The sequence below is a fragment of the Hyla sarda genome, chromosome 6, assembly GCF_029499605.1.
Source record: "Hyla sarda isolate aHylSar1 chromosome 6, aHylSar1.hap1, whole genome shotgun sequence".
Classification (NCBI taxonomy): Eukaryota; Metazoa; Chordata; class Amphibia; order Anura; family Hylidae; genus Hyla; species Hyla sarda.
The window spans coordinates 31,922,296-31,940,716 of record NC_079194.1 but is presented as its reverse complement, the minus strand read 5'-3'; positions in this window follow the sequence as shown (position 1 = coordinate 31,940,716).

Here is an 18,421-nt window from a genome sequence, read left to right as displayed (position 1 = left end):
CAGCAGGCACCCCGCGCAAATGCCCAGGGGGGTCATTAGACCCCCCCCATGTCGGCGATCGGCGCAAATCGCAAGTGAATTCACACTTGCGATTTGCGCCGATTCCGGGTCATACGCGTCTATGGTGACCCGGAATAGAAGGGGGATCGCGGGTGTCCTAGACATCCACGATCCCCCTGTAGCGATAGGAGTGAGGTGGCAGGGTTGCCACCCCTCCTATCTCTGCTATTGGTGGTCTAGACGCGACCACCAATAGCAGATCGGGGGCGGAGGGGTTTACTTTCAGTTTCCCCGTCCTGCCCACCCACAATAGGCAGGGCAGGACGGGGAAACCGACAGGGAACGGCGCCGAAGATCCACTTACCCATCGGCGACGGCAGCGGCGACGATCAGCGGCGGCAGCGGGCGATGATCAGCGGAAGAAGAGGACCGCGACGCAGCTCCCTGGATCCAACGGAAGGCGGTGAGTTACTTAGCAACATCTGGAGGGCTACAGTCTGAGACCACTATAGTGGTCTCTAAACTGTAACTCTCCAGATGTTGCAAAACTACAACTCCCAGCATGCCCAGAGAGCTGTTTAGGCTTGCTGGGAGTTGCAGTTTTGAAACAGCTGGAGGTCTACAGTTTGAGACCACTGCAAAGTGATCTCTATACTGTGCACCTCCAGATCTTGCAAAACTACAACTCCCAGCATGCGCAGACAGCAGTTTGCTGTCTGGGCATGCTGGGAGTTGTAGTTTTGCAACATCTGGAGGTCCACAGTTTGGAGACCACTGTGCAGTAGTCTCTAAACTATAGCTCTCCAGATGTTGCAAAACTGCAACTCCCAGCATGCCTAAACAGCAAACAGCTGTCTCTGCATGCTGGGAGTTGTAGTTGCGATCCCTCCAGCTGTTGCATAAATATATCTCCCAGCATGCCTTTCAGCGATCAGTAAATGCTGGGAGTTGAAGTTTTGCAACAGCTGGAGGCACACTGGTTGGAAAATACTGAGTTAGGTAACAGAACCTAACTGAAGGTTTTCCAACCAGTGTGCCTCCAGCTGTTGCAAAAGTACAACTCCCAGCATGCACGGTCTGTCAGTACATGCTGGGAGTTGTAGTTTTGAAACAGCTGGAGGTTTGCCCCCCCCCCCCATGTAAACGTACAGGGTACATTCACACTGGCAGGTTTACAGTAAGTTTTCTGCTTCAAGTATGAGCTGTGGCAAATTTTTCACCGCAGCGCAAACTCCTAGCGATAAATTCACTGTAAACCTCCGCCAGTGTGAACATACCCTAAAAACACTACACTACACTTATACATAATAAAGAGTAAAACACTACATTTACACCCCCTTACACTGTCCCCCTAATAAAAAATAAAAAACGTATTGTACGGCAGTGTTTCCAAAACAGAGCCTCCAGCTGTTGCAAAACAACAACTCCCAGCATTTCCGGACAGCCAATAACTGTCCAGGCATGCTGGGAGTTTAGCAACAGCTGGAGGCACCCTGTTTGGGAATCACTGGTGTAGAATACCCCTATGTCCACCCCTGTGCAATCCCTAATTTAGTCCTCAAATGCGCATGGCGCTCTCTCACTTCAGAGCCCTGTCGTATTTCAAGGAAACAGTTTAGTGCCACATATGGGGTATCTCCGTACTCAGGAGAAATTGCACTACTAATTTTGGGGGCTTTTTTTTTCCTTTTACCCCTTATGAAAAAGAAAAGTTGGGGTCTACACCAGGATGTTAGTGTAAAAAAATTTTTTTTCCACTAACATGCTGGTGTTGTCCTTTACTTTTTATTTTCATGGGAGGTAAAAGGAAAAAAAGACCCCCAAAATTTGTAAAGCAATTTCTCCTGAGTACGGAGATACCCCATATGTGGGCGTCAAATGCTCTGCGGACGCACAACAAGGCTCAGGAGTGAGAGCGCACCATGTACATTTGAGGCCTAAATTGGTGATTGGCTGATTTTACAGCGGTTCTGACATAAACCCCAAAAAATAAATACCCACATGTGACCCCCTTTTGGAAATGACACCCCTCACGGAACGTAACAAGGGGTATAGTGAGCCTGAACACCCCGCAGGTGTTTGACAAATTTTCATTAAAGTTGGATGGGAAAATGAAAAAAAAAAATTTTTTTTTTCACTAAAATGCTGGTGTCACCCTAAATTTTTCATTTTCACAAGGGAAAATAAAACGCCCCCCAAAATTTGTAACCCAATTTCTTCTGAGTAAGAGCATACCCCATATGTGGATGTAAAGTGCTCTATGGGTGCACTGCAATGCTCAGAAGAGAAGGAGCACCATTGGGATTTTGAAGAGAAAATTTGTCCGGAATTGAAGGCCACTTGTGTTTACAAAGCCCCCATGGTACCAGAACAATGGTCCCCCCCCATATGTGACCCCATTTTGGAAACTACACCCCTCATGTAATGTAATAAGGGGTACAGTGAGCATTTACGCCCCACAGGTGTCTGACAGATTTTTGGAACAGTAATCCGTGAAAATGAAAAATTTAATTTTCCATTTGCACAGCCCACTGTTCCAAAGATCTGTCAAACGCCAGTGGGGTGTTAATGCTCACTGCACCACTTATTAAATTCTGTGAGGGGTGTAGTTTCCAAAATGGGGTCCACTGTTCTGGCACCACGGGGGGCTTTGTAAATGCACATGGCCCCTGACTACCATTCCAAACGAATTCTCTTTCCAAAAGCTCAATGGTGCTCCTCCTCTTCTGAGCATTGAAGTTCGCCCGTAATGCACTTCAGGTCCACTTATGGGGTACCTCCATACTCAGAATAGATGGGGTTACAAATTTTGGGGGGTATTTTCTGCTATTAACCCTTGCAAAAATGTGAAATTTGGGGGGAAACACACATTTTAGTGAAATTTTTTTAATTTTTTTTACATATGCAAAAGTCGTGAAACACCTGTGGGGTATTAAGGCTCACTTTATTCCTTGTTACGTTCCCCAAGGGGTCTAGTTTCCAAAATGGTATGCCATGTGGGTTATTTTTGCTGTTCTGGCACCATAGGGGCTTCCTAAATGCAACATGCCCCCCAAAAACCATTTCTGAAAAGCGTACTCTCCAAAATCCCCTTGTCGCTCCTTCCCTTCTGAGCCCTCTACTGCGCCCGCCGAACACTTTACATAGACATATGAGGTATGTGCGTACTCGAGAGAAATTGGGCTACAAATATAAGTATACATTTTCTCCTTTTACCCCTTGTAAAAATTCAAAAATTGGGTTTACAAGAACATGCGGGTGTAAAAAATAAAGATTGTGAATTTTCTCCTTCACTTTGCTGCTATTCCTGTGAAACAACTAAAGGGTTAAAACACTTACTGAATGTCATTTTGAATACTTTGGGGGGTGTAGTTTTTATAATGGGGTCATTTGTGGGGTATTTCTAATGGGAAGACCCTTCAAATCCACTTCAAACCTGAACTGGTCTCTGAAAAAAAGCGAGGTTCAAAATTTTGTGAAAAATTGGAAAAGTGCTTCTGAACTTTGAAGCCCTCTGGTGTCTTCCAAAAGTAAAAACACATCAATTTTATGATGCAAACATAAAGAAGACATATTGTATATGTGAATAAAAAAAAAAAAATATTGTGAATATCCATTTTCCTTACAAGCAGAAAGCTTCAAAGTTAGAAAAATGCAAAATTTTCTAATTTTTCATCTAATTTTGGTATTTTTCACCAAGAAAGGATGCAAGTTACCATAAAATTTTACCACTAAGTTAAATTAGAATATGTCACGAAAAAACTATCTCGGAATCAGAATGATAACTAAAAGCATTCCAGAGTTATTAATGTTTAAAGTGACAGTGGTCAGATGTGCAAATAACGCTCTGGTCTTAAGGTGTAAAATGGCCTGGTCCTTAAGGGGTTAAATGGGTACTCCACTGCCCCAGCATCTGGAATGTTTAGTTCAGAACGCTGGGTGCGGGGGTCGTGACATCACGGCCGCCCCTCGTGACGTCACACCCCCTCAATGCAAGTCTATGGGAGGGGGCGTGATGTCCGTCACGCCCCCTCGCATAGACTTGCATTTAGGGGGCGTGATGTGACGTCACGACCCCCGTAGCCCATACCCAGCATTCGGAACTAAATGTTCCAGTCACTAGGGCAGTGGAGTACCCCTTTAACCACTTAAGGACCTAGGGCGTATGGATACGCCTTGACGTCCTGGTACTTAAGGACCCAGGGCGTATCCATACGCCCGTGGGAATTTCGGTCCCCGCCGGGCGGGGAGCGGACTGGGATGCCTGCTGATATCGTTCAGCAGGCATCCTGCGCAAATGCCCAGGGGGGTCATCAGATCCCCCCATGTCGGCGATCGCGGCAGATTGTTGGTGAATTCACACTAACGATCTGCTGCGATTCAGGTCATACGGGTCACGTGTGACCCGCTGACCCGAAGATACAAGGTGATCGGGGGTGTACAATACACCCCCTATCACCCACTGTATCTATGGGGAGGTGGTGATTTCATCACCCCACCAGGAGCGCTGCTATTGGCTGGATCAATAGCAGCCGGTGGGGGAGGGGTTAACTGCATCTTCTTGCAGCTCTGCCCATTAGCTAAGTTCAGTCAGCAGGCAAAGCTGCTCGAAGGTGCCAGGGACCCCCCCCCCCTGTGAGGATTGGGGCCCCCTCAGGACCGACGATCCCCCATAGAGCAGGGACAGAAAACCCCCCAGGGAAAGGTAGGAAAAATAGTGTAAAACAGTGAAATAAAAGTAAAAAAAAAAATCCCCCCCCTGACCCCCTAATAGGTCCGCAAGGGTCTGCCTGAGATTTTTTAGCTTGACCCGGGCCCTATTAGGGGTTCAGGGTGCTGCATTTGGCCCCTCATTTTTTTTTTGGCCGCAGCTTTTTATTTTTGTTCATATAACGGTGTGTGATTTCTAATCACACACTGTTATATATAGTATACACCAAGCACACACACTACATACATCCCCGCCACCCCCCCCCCACACACCCCCTCCCCCCCCCCGCCACCGTAGAAAAAGGCGATGGCTCGCCAGGCATTTTCGACAGCGGAGGCATGCGCTTTTCTTGCCTCCGAATCTGTCAGTGAGGACGATGAAGATCCAACATTCCTGTGTTCTTCATCGTCCTCCTCCTCATCTAGTACTGATGAGGAGCCCCCTGCACGGCGGTAGAGACGCACCCCCCATGAAAGTGCCCCAGTGGCTGGCACTAGTGCGAGTGGTGATGCCGCTAGTACTAGGAGCCCGACCCCCCAGGCGATTTTACCGGAGCTCCCTTCCGGTGAACCTGTCTGGAGACCCTCAGAGGGTTATCAGCCATGGATTCCGGAGTTTGTTGGCGACTCCGGACTCCGGATTGACACGGCTGGGTTCACTGAATTTGACTTTTTCAGTTATTTTTTCAGTGACAGCCTGGTCAATCTAATGGTGGAGCAGACGAATCTGTACGCCAGGCAGTTCATCGCCCACCACCCTGATTCTTTTTTGGCCAGGTCCAATGAATGGTACGCCGTCAGTGCAGCCGAAATGAGGACATTTTGGGGCCTCATTCTGCACATGGGCCTGGTCAAAAAGCCAAGTGTCAGGCAGTACTGGAGCGGGGACGTCCTATACCAGACCCCGCTGTACAGTATGGCCATGGCACGGAAGCGGTTCGAGGCCATTCGGAAATGCCTGCATTATGCAGATAATGCGGCATGTCCACCCCGAAGTGATCCCACCTTTGACCGGCTTTACAAAGTGAGGCCGGTCATCGATCACTTTGGGGCCAAATTTTTGGAGGCCTATGTACCGCTTAGGGAGCTCTCTGTAGATGAGTCTCTCATCAGTTTTAAGGGGAGACTCATCTTCCGCCAGTATATTCCCTCGAAACGGGCGGGATATGGAGTGAAGCTATATAAACTTTGTGAGAGTACCTCCGGGTACACTCTCAAGTTTAGGGTGTATGAGGGACGAGATTCCCGTATTGAACCCCCAGATTGTTCCCCCACTCTGGGTGTTAGCGGGAAAATCGTTTGGGACCTTATGTACCCATTGCTGGATAAGGGTTACCACGTGTACGTGGACAACTTTTATACCAGCATCCCTCTCTTCACATCCCTTGCCGCCAGATCGACGTCCGCTTGTGGGACCGTGCGGAAGAATCAGAGAGGCCTCCCTCTAAATTTTGTTCAGACACCTATGCCCAAGGGTGAGTCCCGTGCCCTTACCCATGAAAACCTGTGGCTGGTCAAGTATAAGGATAAGAGGGATGTCCTTATGCTGACCACTATTCATGGTAACGGCAGCTCACCTGTCCCTGTGCGAGGTACCACAACAACGGTCCTCAAGCCCGATTGTATTCTGGACTACAATCGGTATAGGGGGGGAGTTGATCTTTCTGATCAAATCCTGAAGCCATATAACGCCATGCGGAAAACACGTGTATGGTACAAGAAAGTTGCGGTCTACTTGGTACAGGTTGCCATGTACAACTCTTTTGTACTGTACCAGAATGCTGGCAACACAGGGACATTCCTTCAGTTCCAAGAAGAAGTCCTAAAGGTCCTGATCTTTGCTGACCGGGAAAGAGCAGGCCGGACTTCCAAAAGGAACTGAAGTTATAGGTGCCAGGATCGTCCCAGGCCAACACTTTCCAGGTGAGGTCCCCCACACTGGAAAGAAAGGACGATCCCCAGAAAAAATGCAGTGTGTGTAACAGGAGGGGGATTCAGAAGGACACAACCACTCAATGTGACACTTGGCCCGATCATCCGGGCCTCTGCATTAAAAACTGCTTCAGGGAGTATCACACTTACATGCAGTACTAAATTTTCCCTTTTCATTAAAATTTTCCATAATTTGACCCCAATGTACCAAGTCCAGAGTACATTCCAAATTTTAACCCCATAAAACCACTAAATTGCCCAAAAAACTCTTATAAAAAAAAAAAATGATAAGACCTCTGGGGGTATTTTTTTCTCTGGGTCATGGGTCACTGAGTCACTATCATCGGGGACTTTTTATGTTGCCTCAAATGCGCAGCGCTCTCTCTCCACCTGAGCGGGGTGCGCATTTGAGGCAACAGGTTTTGGACGGCCACACACATCACATTCCCAGAATGATGATTCAGAGCATAGGGTTTGGGGTGGGCATATTTTTTAGTTTTGGCTATGCTCTGGGTCATCATTCTGGGAACATAACCTGTTTTATCCTTTTATGTCCCACTGTACCCCTTGTTAGTTATTAGTGTACCCCATATAATGCCCCTTGAGGGGGGGTCCCACTGTTTGGCTCCATAGGCAGAAGCTCAAGGCCCCTGACTGCCCTCCTGTTCCTCCGTGACCAGTGTGCACCCGGACATCCGTTTTACGCCCAGATATGAGGTATGTCCTTTTTCCAAAGAAATGTATTTACAAATTTTTTTTTTTTGCTTTTCTGGCAGTAAATGCGACATGCCCCCCCCCCCCCCATTTCAGCAAAATTAGCAAATGTGACTCCTTCTCTTCTAAGCATTGTAGCGCTCCTGCAGTGCATTTGATGTCCACTTATGGGGTACCTCCATACTCAGAAGAGATGGGGTTACAAATTTTGGAGGGTATTTTCTGCTATTAACCCTTGCAAAAATGTGAAATTTGGGGGGGAAACACACATTTTAGTGAAAAAAATATATATTTTTTTTACATATGCAAAAGTCGTGAAACCCCTGTGGGGTATTAAGGCTCACTTTATTCCTTGTTACATTCCTCAAGGGGTCTAGTTTCCAAAATTGTATGCCATGTGTTTTTTTTATGCTGTTCTGGCACCATAGGGGCTTCCTAAATGCGACATGCCCCCCGAGCAAAATTTGCTCTAAAAAAGCCAACTATGACTCCTTCTCTTCTGAGCATTGTAGTTCGCCTGTAGTGCACTTCAGGTCAACTTATGGGGTACCTCCATACTCAGAAGAGATGGGGTTACAAATTTTGGGGGGTATTTTCTGCTATTAACCCTTGCAAAAATGTGAAATTTGGGGGGAAACACACATTTTAGTGAAAAACATTTTTTTTTTTTTTTTACATATGCTTTATTCCTTGTTACGTTCCTCAAGGGGTCTAGTTTCCAAAATGGTATGCCATGTGTTTTTTTCCTGTTCTGGCACCATAGGGGCTTCCTAAATGTGACATGCCCCCCCAAAACCATTTCAGAAAAACGCACTCTCCAAAATCCCACTGTCGCTCCTTCCCTTATGAGCCCTCTACTGCGCCCGCCGAACACTTGACATACACATATGAGGTATTTACTTACTCGAGAGAAATTGGGTTACACATTTTAAGAAAATTTCTCTCTTTTTACCCCTTGTAAAAATGCAAAAACTGGGTTTACAAGAACATGCGAGTGTAAAAAATGAAGATTTTGAATTTTCTCCTTCAACTTGCGGCTATTCCTGTGAAACACCAAAAGGGTTAACAAACCTTTTGAATGTCATTTTGAATACTTTGAGGGGTGCAGTTTTTATAATGGTGTCATTTATGGGGTATTTCTAATAAGAAGGCCCCTCAAATCCCCTTCTAAACAGAACTGGTCCCTGAAAAAATCTGATTTTGAAAATGTTGTGAAAAATTGGAAAATTGCTGCTGAACTTGGAAGCCCTCTGATGTCTTTCAAAAGTAAAAACAAATCAATTTTATGATGCAAACATAAAGTAGACATATTGTATAAGTGAATCTATATATAATTTATTTGGAATATTCATTTTCCTTATAAGCAGAGAGCTTCAAAGTTAAAAAAATACAAAATTTTAAATTTTTTCATCCAATTTTTGAATTTTTCACCAAGAAATGATACAAGTATCGACAAAATTTTACCGCTAACATAAAGTAGATAAAGGGGTTAAGAAATCCCATCCATATACTGAAGAAAAAAATCTATAGATCTCCATAAATCCATAGAACATCAATTGTTGTTTTGGATACGTTGTGGATTTATTGCAGATTTTCCCCATTGGGACAGGGCTATGAAAGCCCAAGGATCATTGATGTGTGTGAGGGTGAAGGCTAGTCCGTCTGGTCCGGTCCCACAGAAGAGCCGCTGTAGAGCAAACTGCTGGTTTTGAGAGATTTGCAGATTGCTGTGTATGGAGCCCCACAGACCAGTCAGAACACCCATGCTGACCCTTGTTCACCACCAAATGTGTCTACAGTGGGCATGTGAGCATCAAAACTGAATGTACAGTGTTTTAGTTCAGCACTGCTACATCTATGAATTTTAGTACTGTCACTGGGTCATGTGATCAGCAGTCTGACCCACAGAAAATCAGTGCTTAATGTGTATCAGAGGAAGTAGTCAGTCCTGGGTCAGCTGACTTCCTCTACAGGTTGACTCTGCGGCTCGCTCCCAGACCTCTCCCATTCCCCTCTGCCTGTATGCTGTTGCTGCTATCTCTATGGGACCCGGATATATAGTAGTTGTACACCTCCCATCCAGCTCTATCTGTATACTGCTGTTGCTATCTTTATTGAACCAGAATATATAGTAGTTATACATCTTCTTTCTCAGCTCTATCTGTATACTGCTGCTACTATCTCTATGGGACCAGGATATATAGTAGTTATACACTTCCCCTCAAGCTCTATCTGTATACTGCTGCTATGTCTATGGGATCAGGATGTATAGTAGTTATACATCTCCCTCCAAGCTATAACTGTATACTGCTGCTGCTATCTCTATGGGATCAGGATGTATAGTAGTTATACACCTCCCCTCCAGCTCTATCTGTATACTGCTGCTGCTATCTCTATGGGATCAGGATGTATAGTAGTTTTATACCCCCTTCAGTTCCATCTGTATACTACTGCTGCTATCTCTGTGGGATCAGGATATATAGTAGTTTTATACGTAATTTATAGCTCTATTTGTATACTGTTGCTGCTATCTCCATAGGATCAGGATATATATTAGTTAAATGCCTCCCCTCCAGTTCTATCTTTATACTGCTGCGGCTATATGGGATCAGGGTATTCAGCAGTTATACATCTCCCCTCCAGCTCTATCTGTATACTACTGCTGCTATTTTTATAGGATTAGGATCAGGATATATAGTGGTTATACATCTCCCCTCCATCTGAATACTGTTGCTGCTATCTCTGTAAAATCAAGATATTTAGTAGTTATGACCCCAACCCACTTATGTGTCTCAGCAGTTCTGTCTTCTGGTTTCTGCAGTCTAGCCAGGTGATAAGGTTGGCTTCATAATGAGAATTGAACCACCCCCTCTCTTTGCAAAGCCAGAGGATTCATGGGAAATGTAGGCAACATGACAAATTCTTTAAAAATAAAGAATAAACTTGGCTCAAACACCATGCCTGCCACATCAGGTAAAACAGGTAAGTGCAAAGTATACACAATCACCTCTACATTATACAATAACAGCCTACGCTGCACTATATATTTATAGAGTGATCCCTCAACTTACAATGGCCTCAACATACAATAGTTTCAACATACAATGGTCTTTTCTGGACCATTGTAACTTGAAACCAGACTCAACATACAATGTACAGACAGTCCGGATCTGTGAGTGTCAATGGCTGGAAGAACCGACCAATCAGAATGGACATTCACCGGTAAAACCACTGTATTACTGAAGTGCATGCACTGACTGGTGTCTGGTAGCGCCCCCTACAGTACAGGGAGGTAGTACATGTTCTGTACACTTTACCTGTACCAGGGTTACCTGCTCCTGTGGACACCAGGTGAGGGCGGCTCCATGTTACTTTTTTTTTAGGACACTGTGTTTACTGTACAGGACCCTGAAGAAGCTCCTGTCCTCTACATAGACCAGTGTCTCCCAACCAGGGCGCCTCCAGCTGTTGCAAAACTACAACTCCCAGCATGGCCGGACAGCCAAAGGCTGTCCGGGCATGCTGGGAGTTGTAGTTTTGCAACAGCTGGAGGCCCCCTGGTTGGGAAACACTGACATAGACAGTGATTGCAGCTCCCAGCAGAACTTTCTTACTTTTATATGTAAGGATTTGCTTTATCTGTATTAGTTATCTACTTATTTTTCTTTAATTCTCATTTTTTCCTATTTTTGGATGACATTTTGGGGCTTCAGAACCAATTACCAGGTTTCCATAGAGTTCTGTTCTCAACATACAATGGTCTCAACATACGATGGTCGTCCCAGAACCAATTAATATTGTAACTTGAGGGACCACTGTATATACAAAAAAAAAAAACCTTAGGGCTTCTTTAAAATTGAGACTGTATGTAATTCTACATGCTGTCACTAGAGGGGGGTGGTGCACAGCATTTCGTGCTCTGTGTTTTTAGTACGCAGCATAAGACAACAGGGCCCATTGTTTCCAACCTCCTGAAGCTGATTTATTAGGATCATAAGAACATCCAACGCCTCAGCTAACAGGACCGGTTTTGGTGTACCCCAATAAGATCTTGTCCAAGCAATATCTTACTTCACTGTGTATGAGCACTGGAGCGTATGTTTGAAGACAGGCCATCGAGCACAGTCTGGACTGCGCAACCGCAGCACGTGTGACCACAATGCAACTACTTCTGTTATAGGAGAATTAGTTTGCTTCTTTGATTTTTAATGGGGTACTCCCGTACCCCATTAAATCAACTGGTGCCAGAAAGTTAAACAGATTTGTAAATTACTTCTATTAAAAAAATCTTAATCCTTCCAGTACTTATTAGCTGCTGAATACTACAGAGGAAATGGCTTTCTTTTTGGAACACAGAGCTCTCTGCTGACATCAGGACCACAGTGCTCTCTGCTGACATCTCTGTCAATTTTAAGAACTGTCCAGAGTAGGAGAAAATCCCCATAACAAACATATGCTGCTCTGGACAGTTCCTAAAATGGACAGAGATGTCAGCAGAGAGCACTGTGGTCATGATGTCAGCCGAGAGCACTGTGTTCGTGATGTCAGCAGATAGCTCTGTGTTCCAAAAAGAAAACCAAAGTTTCATGCAAGTGACTTGTTTGTCAGCTCCAAAGTTTCACTTGCAAGATAATTAAAGCTGAAGTATAGTCTTAAAGGGGTACTCCGGTGGATTATTATTATTTTTTTAAATCAACTGGTGCCTGAAAGTTAAACACATTTGTAAATGACTTCTATTTAAAAATTGTAATCCTTCCACTACTCATCAGCTGCTGTATGTTGCCTGATGAAGCCTGAATGAAGCATGTGCCTGATGAAGCTGCTTTCCCTCAGCGAAATGCGTTGCATCCTGGGAAATAAATTACCTCGATTTTATCTGATCTCCGTTCCTCTTGTATCCTGCGCCACGTGGGGCCGGCGTTCTCCTTGAATCCAGACCGATTGAATTCCGAAAGTATGCGGCTATCATGGTCACTGATTGTGTTATGGGGGTGCCAATTGGACTGCTGACAGGTGTGGCACTTCACAGTTCACACTTTGCCCATTCTACATTCTTTGACCACCTGGTGCGGTGTATCTACAGTCATTAAAAGTTAAAGGGGTTGTCAGGAAAAAACTTTTTTATACATATCAACTGGCTCCAGAAAGTTAAACAGATTTGTAAACAACTTCTATTAAAAAATCTTAATCCTTTCAGTACTTATGAGCTTCTGAAGTTAAGGTTGTTCTTTTCTGTCTAAGTGCTCTCTGATGACACCTGTCTCGGGAACCGCCCAGTTTAGAAGAGGTTTGCTATGGGGATTTGCTTCTAAACTGGGCGGTTCCCGAGACACGTGTCATCAGAGAGAACTTAGACAGAAAAGAACAACCTTAACTTCAGAAGCTCATAAGTACTGAAAGGATTAAGATTTTTTAATAGAAGTAATTTACAAATCTGTTTAACTTTCTGGAGCCAGTTGATTTATATATATATATATATATATATATATACGTTTTTTCCTGGAACACCCCTTTAAGTCGGACATTGACTTACAAGGCAGTTACCTATGGGTGGCACTAAAAAGGTAGTTTTCTTCCTTCTAGTAGAAAACCTATTTGCAGAAGCAAAACAAATAACCACAAGGATCCCTGGACTGTTATGTATTGTCTAGTATGCTTTTGACCTTTTATATTACAGTCAACTTCATTAACATTTAAATTAGATTTGTAAGTACACTTTTACTAAGGGTGATAATAAAATGTTTTGTAAGGTGATAAAGTCCACTCCATATGTCACGCTGACTCAACCTTTTCAACCTAGTCATGTGGAAAGATGATTTAGGCCCAGGGATGTAGAGCTGCGCTTACACACGGATGATAGCAGGGCAGTACAAAGCATGAGAGACCTTCAAAGCGAAACTGTTTGGATATGTTTTATCATTTTGTAAAGTTTTAGTATTTTTTTCCGTTTTTTAAGAAACAGGATTAGGTAAGTGCTTGGGCGTAGTAAGAACACATGCAGAACAGCTAGGGTTGCCACCTTTCTTGAAAAAAAAAAAAAAGGACATTAATTTGCATAATTAATTATACTGTATATGCGTAACATCAAAGGATACACATATGCGGGGGAAATTTTGTCCTATTCTGACCCCTATAATTTTTTTTATTTCTCCTTATATGGGCCTGTATTAGGGCGTGTTTTTTGCGCCACGATCTGTAGTTTTTAACAGTATGATTTTTGTTTTGAAGGGACTTTTTGATCGCTTTTTATTATTAAATTCAGGAGTTGCAGTTAGTTACTAACTATAACTCCCAGCATGCCCTGATACAGCCTGTGGCTCAGCAGCTTCCCCAAATGAAAACTACAACTCCCAGCATGTTGGACTATATAGTAGTGTATAGAATAGGTAAATGTTTCCCAACCAGCGGTGCCTCCAGCTGTTGCAAAACAACAACTCCCAGCATGCCCGGACAGCCGTTGGCTGTCCGGGCATGCTGAGAGTTGTAGTTTTGCAACAGCTGGAGGCGCTCTGGTTGGGAAAATCTGGTGTGGTGACTAGATGGTGCAGGTAATAGTGTAGGGTCTGTTGGTATTTCACCCTTAATTGTCGTGACTAGAGATGAGCGAACTTACAGTAAATTCGATTCGTCACAAACTTCTCGGCCCGGCAGTTGATGATTTATCCTGCATAAATTAGTTCAGCTTTCAGGTGCTCCGGTGGGCTAGAAAAGGTGGATACAGTCCTAGGAGACTCTTTCCTAGGACTGTATCCACCTTTTCCAGCCCACCGGAGCACCGGAAAGCTGAACTAATTTACGCAGGAAAAGTCATCAACTGCCGAGCCGAGAAGTTCGTGACGAATCAAATTTACTGTAAGTTCGCTCATCTCTAGTCGTGACGCCAGGGTGAGGTTTTCCTCAGATAAATGGTCCTACTGCCAACCGTCCCAGAAACGGTAGGAAGAAATAATTGAATGTCCACAGCAGATATTTGTTGAAACCGGAATAAACTTTACTGCATATTTTATGCATTTGCAGATAACCGAACAGTCTTTATATAGAGGACCGTAGTTCAGGCTCCTCACAGGTTTGCTGGGACTTCTGAGAACCATGAGCTTTGGTTTGCTAGCCACTGTGCTACTTATTTTATGATAATTGAGTTGCAGTAGTCGCACAGGATTTTAGTAGTTTTGAGCTGGATGACTCACGGTTTAGTGGCTGCGGAAGATAAGGCTTCAGGCCTAGCTCGTATTGATGATTGTGCTGAGATGTGCTTTCTCTGATAGTCTGGAACAAGAGATAAGAGCCAAGAGCACGAATCTAGTGGCAGCAGCCCCTTATATACCAAGGGGGAGGAGCAAAGCTCATTGGTCAGCAGAACCTGTCATTTCTGACCTCTGGAACTCTGGGTACATCACATGACCCAAAGGTCCTTGAACCATAACATAAATTAAAGGCACATGACCTCTACGGTCCTATACAGAGGTATTCCTGTATGAATTAAAGGGGTATTCCAGGAATAATTTTTTTTTTATATCAACTGGCTTCAGAAAGTTAAACAGATTTGTAAATTGCTTCTAATAAAAAATCTTAATCCTTTCAATAATTATCAGCTGCTGAAGTTGAGTTGTTGTTTTCTGTCTGGCAACAGTGCTCTCTGCTGACATCTCTGCTTGTCTCGGGAACTGCACAGAGTAGAAGAGGTTTGCTATGGGGATTTGCTTCTAAACTGGGTGGTTCCTGAGACACGTGTCATCAGAGAGCACTTAGACAGAAAAGAACAACTGAACTTCAGCAGCTCATAAGTACTGAAAGGATTAAGATTTTTTTAATAGAAGTAATTTACAAATCTGTTTTACTTTCTGGAGCCAGTTGCTATATATAAAAAAGTTTTTTCCTGGAATACCCCTTTAAATATATAAATATATACATTAAATATTACATATTAACGTATTAAGAGGCGACTAGGGGTTAACCCTTCAGGAGAGCCCATTATCCTGGAGGGACTCTGGCTGAGGGGACTCCAGACAAAAGGGACAGGACATGTCCTGTACCGGGACACCACACTGGTATAGGTTATGGTGCAACATTCCGGGAGTTTTGGTTGGATGAATACCAGCCATTGCATTGCCGGTATTTTTTATATAAAAATACCAGCAGGGTGGCCAAAATACCGGCTGTAACGGTGAAATAACCCTAAGAACAGCGCATAAAATCCTCCCAAATCTTTTCCATACCACTGATTCTCCCAGGAGGACCTTGTCTATAAGACGGTAGTAATCCATATCTCCAGCTCTGTATAAATAATGTTAATAGAGGTAGAAGCCGAGGATCACTTCCCAAGTGTAAGATGCAATGCAAAAAAAAGCCAAGATAAGTAGATTCTTAAGTCAATAAGGAATTTCACAGATTATGATGACATCAAGATGCTTTCTGGTTATGCAAATATGACAACATTGTAAGATCCAATTAACTAAAACCTATACACCCCCCCCCCCCCCCCCCCCCCGAGAGGGAGAACTAAGTTGCACCCCTGTACCATTGCTGCCCTGTCAGGTGGACTCTATTTAGTGACTTCTGGGCCCCTCTTTTGTCTGTATTTCCTAAATAGTTTACTACCACCTGTGTGTGTCATATAATGTAATGTATATAACTTGTCATACAGCTTTAACCCCTTAAGGATTTTTTTTCCGTTTTTTCCGTTTTTGCACTTTCATTTTTTCCTCCTCACCTTTTAAAAATCCTAACCCTTTCAATTTTGCACCTAAAAATCCATATGATCGCTTATTGTTTGCATCACCAATTCTACTTTGCAGGGACATCAGTCATTTTACTCAAAAATCTACGGCGAAACGGGAAAAAAAAATAATTATGCGACAAAATTTAAGAAAAAATTCAATTTTGTAAATTTGGGGGCTTCCATTTCTGCACAGTACATTTTTCGGTAAAAATGACACCTTCTCTTTATTCTGTAGGTCCATACGGTTAAAATGATACCCTACTTATATAGGTTTGATTTTGTCGTACTTCTGGAAAAAAATCATAACTACATGCAGGAAAATGTATACGTTTAAAATTGTCATCTTCTGACCCCTATAACTTATTTTTTTTCTGCATATGGGGCGGTACGAGGGCTAATCTTTTGCACCGTGATCTGAAGTTTTTAGCGGTACCATGTTTGTTTTGATCTGACTTTTTGATCGCTTTTTATTCATTTTTTCATGATATAAAAAGTGACCAAAAAGACGCTATTTTGGAATTTGGAATTTTTTTGCCCGTACGCCATTGACCATGCGGTTTAATTAATGATATTTAGGCACGCGGCAATACCACATATGTTTATTTTTATTATGTTTATATATTATTTATATGGAATTTGGGAAAAGGGGGGTGATTTAAACTTTTAATAAGGAAGGGGTTAATGTGTGTGTTAAACTTTTTTTAACCTTTTTTTTTTAACACTTTTAGTCTCCTTAGGGGACTTTTAGGAGGAATCATTAGATTGGGGCAGCGATCCCCCCCACTGCACCACCAGGGACTGAATACAGGCACCTTTAGACGCCGCTGTCAACTATGACAGCTGCGATCTAAAGGGTTAATAGCCGCCCGCGGCGATCGCCGCATGTCGGCTATTAACGCCGGCCCCAGCTGCAGGAATCAGCTGGGGGCCGGCCGGTATGACCCGGGCTCGAGTCGGGAGCCGGCGTCATACCCGGTTAAGGGCCATTGGACGTGTATACACGTCCATGGTCCTTAAGAGGTTAAATACTGTTGTCATGTGTTGTAACCAAGGATGGTACCAGTGACAATTAGTGATGAGCGGCATTGGCCATATTCGAATTTGCGATATTTCGTGAATATATAGACGATTATTTGTCCTATATTTGCGAATTTCGTGTATTCGTTTTATTTGCATATGTGAATATTCGCATATTCGAGGAAGAAAACAGTGAGGGGGGGGGGGGGGCAACTTTACTATTGGTTGCTAGGGATGTTGTTGATAACCTCTGACAAGTGTATTTGCATCATTCTAATTGGCCACAAGTGAAAAGAAGGAATATGCGCATATGTGGAAAAATGAATATTCGCAATTTCGAATATATAGCAACTATATTCGCAATATTCGCAGATTTACAAATTTGCGATACTCGCGATAAAAATTTGAAATGTGAATATTCGCGCCCAACACTAGTGACCATGTGACCTACAGGGTGACCTATGGGACCCCTCCAGAGTCTACCCCCATATAGGCCCTGGGTGGACCCTGTTCTATCTCTTAGTCTCTTCTCTACAGATTGCAGCAAGGACAAGTCTGTGAGAGAGTGTCTACTTTCCTGCGGTGGCCTAAAGTCTACCACACAGCCACGCATCCCCAAGTTCACTACCCCACAGGTGAACGTCAAAACCTGTCTGTCTAGTAAGTCCCAGTCCAGATCAATCTGTGTCAAGTCAGCGTGGCCCTGCATCAAATTGTCCGAGTCCACTACAAGTCCCAGTGAGCCCTGGGGTCTCTGAAGTCACTGGTCACCACCTTGAGTCTGGCTAAGCTGTTAAGACTGTCTAACGCTGGTGTCCGGTAACTTGGTGTCAGAGTCATTAATTGCCCCTGTGCCTAGCCTAGGATACAGCGGTATACCTTTGGGTTGTGTAGAGCAGTGCTCCCCAACCTTTTTATCCCCGCGGACCGGCAAACGTTTGATAATTTTTACGTGGCCCACTTATAGACAGCAGCCCCCCTTATGTAGACAGCAGCCCCCCTTATATAGACAGCAGCCCCCCCCTTATATAGACAGCAGCCCCCCTTCCTTATATAGACAGCAGCCCCCTTATATAGACAGCAGCCCCCCCTTATATAGACAGCAGCCCCCCTTCCTTATATAGACAGCAGCCCCCTTTCCTTATATAGACAGCAGCCCCCTTATATAGACAGCAGCCCCCCCTTATATAGACAGCAGCCCCCCTTCCTTATATAGACAGCAGCCCCCCCTTATATAGACAGCAGCCCCCCTTATATAGACAGCAGCCCCCCCTTATATAGACAGCAGCCCCCCTTCCTTATATAGACAGCAGCCCCCCCCTTATATAG